At 41.7% G+C, this 7,080-nt stretch overlaps 1 pseudogene; it reads left to right on the top strand.

Moving 5' to 3' along the window:
- Window positions 1-362: 362 nt before the first annotated feature.
- LOC146694743 (olfactory receptor 11A1-like) lies at window positions 363-1,224 on the top strand (annotated as a pseudogene).
- The last annotated feature ends 5,856 nt before the right edge of the window (window positions 1,225-7,080 follow it).

Raw genomic sequence — 7,080 nt, 5'->3', positions numbered from 1 at the left:
CATGTAAGGATTTCATCCAAGACTTTGTTGTAATCATTAGAATGCTTTTGATAAAGGAACGATAAGTTTGGCTTATGTTTGACTTTTATTGTCTTTATTTATTATAAGCATATGGTCAGTGATGACACATTAAACCAACCCTTGCTCTTTGCTCCTGTAACAGATTTATGTTTCATCTAGGTCCAGCTTCTCATTGAAAATTTATATACAATAAGTTTAGAGCTCGTTTCTTCTGAACTTATTTATTATCATTAGGTTTGATGAGCCATTTGTACAGCCAGCAGATCTGTGAGATGTTGGAAAGATAAACAAAACAACATATTTTTAGGTGACCCATTCAGTTATCGTGAATCCAAAGAACAATGATGATAAACACCACACAGCTCTCCTTTTTCACCCTTGCTGGCTATTTTGACACAGGACGTGTCACTTACTTGTGCTTCATTGTTATTCTTGCTTTGTATATTTTCATTGTAGGTTCCAATGTCCTGCTGATTGTGGTTATCTGTGTGAACAGAAGCTTACATGAACCTATGTACATGTTTCTGTGCAGCCTGTTTGTGAATGAGCTGTATGGTAGCACAGGGCTGTTTCCGCTCCTCCTGGTTCAGATCCTCTCTGATGTTCACACTGTTTCTGCTTCATTTTGTTTCTTGCAGATCTTCTGTGTCTATGCATATGGAAGTATTGAGTTTAGTAACTTGGCTGTTATTTCTTATGACAGATATCTTGCCATCTGCTGTCCTCTGCGATATCACACATGTATGAGTTCTAGTAAGGTATCCGTGCTCATTGCACTAACATGGTTGTTGACTTTTTTTGCAATAAGTGTTTTAATTTCTCTGAGTGCTCCTCTGCAGCTGTGTGGGAACATCATTAACAAAGTGTACTGTGACAACTACTCCATTGTTAAACTGGCCTGTTCTGACACCACAGCCAATAACATCTATGGAATACTCTACACGTTCACTTTAGTTCTTCTGGTAACTTTAATTTTTTACACCTACATGAGGATCCTTAAAGTCTGTTTTTCTGGATCCAAACAGATGCGACACAAAGCCATCAGCACCTGCACGCCTCACCTCGCCTCACTGCTCAATTTTTCATGTGGTGCTTTTTTTGAAATTATACAAAACAGATTTGATATGAGACAGCTCCCAAATATGTTGCGTATTTTTTTATCATTATATTGGCTGACGTGCCAACCACTCTTCAATCCTGTAATCTATGGGCTAAATCTGACCAAAATCCGAGTCTCATGTAAAAATGTAATTTGTAGAATGAAGGTTTTTACACTTTGTCACAAATCAAACTTTAAAATATAATATCCAGTTAAAACTATGTGTTTGTGCTTTATTCAGCAAATATTTGGCAGTTAAATTTCTCCACAGTTAATTCTGGAGAAGATTAAATACGTCTTCATGTCAGAATCAAGATCCATCCATTTTGTCCTTTTTGTTTTCCTGATCCGTCTCTTTTCTGATTTGAATTCAGCCTCAAGCTGACAGGTTTACAAGGACTGTTGCAGTGCCTTATTATAATGAAATCTTATGAGAAATGATATAATAAACTAAACACAGAATTGTCTGAACTGGTATTGTTTTTGGTCTTAATGTCTGAAATCAGAAGTCGTGCCATCACTTAGTTCATTATTTAATATATTTAGAAGTGTTAAGTTAGCCTAAAGGCTACAAGATCATTTTTGGCAGTCAGGTTGGGGCTAATGGTACCGCTGATTTGGTGCACAGATGAAGTTTCAATGCCAGTTTCTTTGCCTTTTAGATTTAATAAATGTAAGTTAGTAAACAGGTTTTTCTCTTTATCCCGATACAGATGTGATTTCTTCCATTTTATAAATGCCTGCTTGTGCCTGAAATTTCTGCAAACCAACAGATTAAAGAGTCATTGACTTTGTTGCAGTAACCAGTGAAAATGGAAGTGAGAAAACATCCATCTACTCTGTTCTGGTTATCCTTATCAGGGTCGCTGGAACCTGTCACAGCTGCCATGGGGTGTGGGGTGCTACTTTGTTGTCAGACCCAAAAGACACAGCATTTATGCTGGATATGAAAAATATGTATGCGTGTGTGTGTGTGTGTGTGTGTGTGTGTGTGTGTGTGTGTGTGTGTGTGTGTGTGTGTGTGTGTGTGTGTGTGTGTGTGTGTGTTTAACCAAATAATAAGTTCAGTGTAGGGCTTTGAGTTATAATTTTCCTCAGTACTGTTTTTTCATTTTCATTCATTTCATTTCATTTATTTGTTCATTTCCAGGCACAACAAATACCTATATTGAACATAAAATGCACAAAACAAAAAACAAAAATTGCCTGAAAAAGGAGTGGGACGAAGAAAACTTATTAAATCCCACCCCTATACTCACTCATCAACAAAAAAAACAAACTTCCCGCAGCTACGCCCATCATTGCATACAGACCCATCAACAGCCCCGGGCACATACAAGCATCTAAACTGCAGCTCGCACACAACAATTAGAGCCTTCATAACTGAATACAGAATATATAAATTATAAATTGCATTACCACAGGTAACAGGCAGTAATAACTACAAGTAACAGACACACATACATATACATACATATATATCTACACACACATGTACATATATGTACATACATGCGCACACTCTTTTTTTTTTTTTTTTTTTGAATCCATACCAGCAATGGTAAGAGGACAGACATTACAGAGCACACTAAAAGCATCATTCAGTATACTGTGACCAGACCAACTGTTTGTAGAGAAATTTAAATCTATGAATATTTTTGCATTGTTTCAATTGTAAACTCAGACTGTTCCAGATTCTCACACCACATACAGACACACAAAAGCCTTTACGGGTTGTTCGAGTTCTGGGTAATTTGAATTCTCCAAAGCCTCTCACATTATAAACCTTTTCTCGAATTTCAAATCTAGTTTGTAAATTTGCCGGTAAAAGTTTAGTAAAAGCTTTATACAAAATTATGGATGTATTGTAATTAACCAGATCCTGGAATTTAAGTAACTTTGCCTGAAGAAAGAATTTGTGAGTATGATCTAGATAACCAGCCTTGTGAATAATATGCAGTGCTCGTTTCTGTACTGTGACTCATGGATAGTGTTTCCCCACACTTCCACACAATATGTAAGATATGGAAGAACCAGAGTACAGTACAGAGTACGAAGTGCATCTTTATCAAGGTATGGTTTCACTTTGTTCAAAACTGCGAGGCTTCTAGAAATTTTGGTTTTTATGTGTCTGACGTGGGGTTTCCATGAAATTTTATTATCAATTACGACTCCCAAAAATTTGTTTTCACTCACATTATCAATTGGTACACCTTCAATGATAATTGGTAATTCTATATTATATTTTAAATTACCAAAAAACATTGCTTTAGTTTTATTTATATTTAATGATAATTTATTTATGTCCATCCATTTTTTTATTAATTTTAGCTCCCTGTTTACAGTCATTACAAGATCAGTATAATCATCGCTACTGAAAAATATGTTGGTGTCATCTGCGAACAGTATGAGTTTAAGTACTTGAGAAACATCAAAAATATCATTTATGTATACATTGAAAAGTTTTGGTCCCAACACTGACCCTTGGGGAACACCACATGTAATACCAAGTTTCTCTGAATGGTAATGCCCTATGCTAACATATTGTTCCCGACCTGTTAGGTAACTTTTTAACCAGTTACCAGCTTTCCCTCGAATACCATATCTTTCCAATTTATCCAGTAAAATTGAGTGATTGATTGTGTCGAAGGCCTTTTTGAGGTCAACAAAAATACCAACTGCATATTTATTTTTATCCAGTGTATCAGTAATTTCTTCTACTGCCTCAATTATCGCCATTGAAGTGGTTCTTTGTGTTCTGAAACCATACTGACCAACATTTATTATTTGATGTTTTTCAAGGAATTTTTCTAATCTTGAATTAAAAAGTTTTTCTAGAATTTTTGAGAATTGAGGCAGTAGAGAAATAGGCCTATAATTGGTAAAACTGTGTTTGTCATTACTTTTATATAGTGGTATTACTTTCGCAATTTTCATTTTTTTTGGAAAACAACCGGACTGAAATGATAAATTACAGATATATGTTAAGGGACTAGCAATATTCAGAATAACCTGTTTAACTACAGACATATTTATGTCATGATAATCCATTGAAGACTTACTTTTACATTTTAATGTGATATTTATTACTTCTTGCTCATTTGTAGCTGAGAGGAACAGTGAAAAGGGATTTGATTTTATATTACTGATATTTTCATTTCAGCAGTGCGACCTTGTTCTTCCGATTGACAAATCTCATAATGATGGCCGGCAGTCTGTCACTCCTCCTGGGCAGTGAGTGACATGCTTCTATGTGCTCCAGGTCCATCTCTATCCCCTTGCTTTGGAGGAAGGACGCCACCTGTTGCTCCACCGAGCGGGTCTCCTCGTCGCTGGGCTCCCCGACGTTCCCGGCCACCGCGCGCGCGTACGAGCGCGGCTTGATTTTAATACCGCTGATGACCACGTCGTTCGTACGGGTGTACTGCTCCAGCTCATCCACCCGCCGCTCGAGATCCATGATCCGTCTGTCCTTCTCGGCATTTTGGAGGCGTAGCTGTTTTACCTCCTCCAGAAGCCCCAGAAGCAGCTCCTGCTGCGCCCTGACTGCGGCCACGTCTCCGCACAGCGCTCCGAGGGAGGTTTTAATGTCCTCAACCTCCTCTGGTGTTGGGCCTTTCTTGGGTGGCATACTGAAGCGAGAGCACGAGGCGGCCACCACGAGGGACCCGGAAGCGGAATTTCTGATGATGGCGCCTGGCTAGGCCTGCTGGCTGATGGTGGAGCCTGGCTGTGGCCTGCTGGCTGATGGTGGAGCCTGGCTGGGCCTGCTGGCTGATGGAGGAGCCTGGCTGTGGCCTGCTGGCTGATGGTGGAGCCTGGCTGTGGCCTGCTGACTGATGGAGGAGCCTGGCTGTGGCCTGCTGGCTGATGGTGGATCCTGGCTGTGGCCTGCTGGCTGATGGTGGAGCCTGGCTGTGGCCTGCTGACTGATGGAGGAGCCTGGCTGTGGCCTGCTGGCTGATGGTGGATCCTGGCTGTGGCCTGCTGGCTGATGGAGGAGCCTGGCTGTGGCCTGCTGGCTGATGGTGGAGCCTGGCTGTGGCCTGCCGGCTGATGGAGGAGCCTGGCTGTGGCCTGCTGGCTGATGGTGGATCCTGGCTGTGGCCTGCTGGCTGATGGTGGATCCTGGCTGTGGCTGTGGCCTGCAGAGCTATGGCTGTTGGATGCCTGTTGCCTGTTATCATCCAGATATGATACAAACCACTGCAGCACAGTACCTGTAATACCTACAGCATGTTCTAATCGCTCTAATAGGATATTATGGTCGACAGTATCGAATGCTGCACTGTGCTTTTCTCTTCAGTTTCGATCATTGCATGTGAAAAATAAAAAAACATTTTTTAAGTTTCAATTTTAATGTTGTTTATATAGAATTAAATCACAAAGACAGGTGCTTCAAGGCATTTCATATAAAGACCATACAAAAATACATATGCAGAGCATATCCTAGCAGCACATATTGTTAATTTACTGAGGAGGTGTCATAACTAAGGAGAGCTGCAGGACTCAAAATGCAGTCTTGGGAGGTTAAGTTCAGTGTGTTTTGTTTATAGTCAGTGTTCAACAATCATCCAAAGTGCCCTTAATAGAAGTCTGATAATTCATTGGCTCCAGTTCAGGCAAATCCAGAGTCTGTTCCCACAGCTAGGTCTCTCTCTAGGCTTAAATATCATGCACTTAGCTCCTACTTTACCTACCAATTGGATCATCTGTGGTGACAGATGAAGTGCAGGCCTGTGGCTGGCACATGATCAGTTATGCAACTGTTTCTGTTTGGTTTTGATGTTTATCTCATGCAACAGTACATGAGTGGAAACAAATTGAAAGCTGTCTGAAGAAAAAGATTATTATATCTATTTCAGTTCAATTCTATTGTATTTATACAGTGCAAAATCACAGTAACAGTCATTTATTGTAAGGAAGAAGGAAGAAACCTCCAGCAGAACCAGGCTCAGGGAGGGGCGGGGCTATCTGCTGCGACCAGTTGGGATGTGAGAAGGAAAACAAAGACATGATGTGGAAGAGAGACAGAGGTTAATAACAAGCATGATTCAATGCAGAGAGGTCTGTTAACACTGGCCTCATAGGCCAGGTGTTCCGTTCACAGGCTGCATGTGCTGCCTGGGCAATGGGTGGCCACAGTCCACTATATTTGGACTATATTTGGGGTACCACATGGTAAGTGGGCAGGTGCGCCTGCAGGTGGATAAAACAATGGCTATCACAGCCTGCCCCCATCTTAAGACTAAAACAGGGGTGTGACAGCTCTTGGCGCTTGCTGGTTTTTATCCATGGTTCGTCCTGAACTTAGTGGAGCTGACCAGCCCCTTAACTTATCTCATCCAAAAGGATGTCCCTGATTGGACCAGATCTGGTCAATTGGACAGAACAGTGCCAGGCAGCTTTTGCACAGGTGAAGAAGGTTTTCTGTGGGGAACCCCTGCACCATTTCTAACTTTTCCCTACCTTTCATCCTGCAGACTGATGCAGACTGACGTATGCCTGGGGGCTGTTTTTTCCTAGCAGTTAAGAAAGGTTGTGTACATCAGCAGGAAACCTTTGGAGTGGGAGTCCAGGTACAGCATCGTGGAGACAGAGTGCTTGGCAATCTGGTGGGTGGTCAACTTCCTCCATTATTACCTCCTGGGCCACCCTTTCACCTTCAGTTTGGATAATGCCCCCCTGCACTGGCTCCACTGCATGAAAGATCCCAATGCACGGATCTCACGGTGGGTTCTTGCTCTTCAGCCTTTTAAGTTCAAAGTGGTCCATAGGCTGGAGGCACAAATGGTCGTGGCTGATTTCCTCTCCCACCCAACTGGCAAAGTGTGGTTTGTGGCTCAGCTGCAGGGCAGTGGTGCACCAGCAGGTTCAGGGTGTCAGGGGAGGCTGGTTGTCACGGCCGGTGAGCATTACCTAATCCACCTTCTCTACTTCAGAAGCCACCGGGGCCAAAG

The sequence above is a fragment of the Copadichromis virginalis genome, linkage group LG14, assembly GCF_057382275.1.
Source record: "Copadichromis virginalis isolate Kocher_CV1m ecotype Utaka linkage group LG14, C_Virginalis_male_GT1.1, whole genome shotgun sequence".
Taxonomy (NCBI): Eukaryota; Metazoa; Chordata; class Actinopteri; order Cichliformes; family Cichlidae; genus Copadichromis; species Copadichromis virginalis.
Note: the sequence above shows the minus strand (reverse complement) of the source record. Positions and strands in the feature narration are given on the sequence as shown.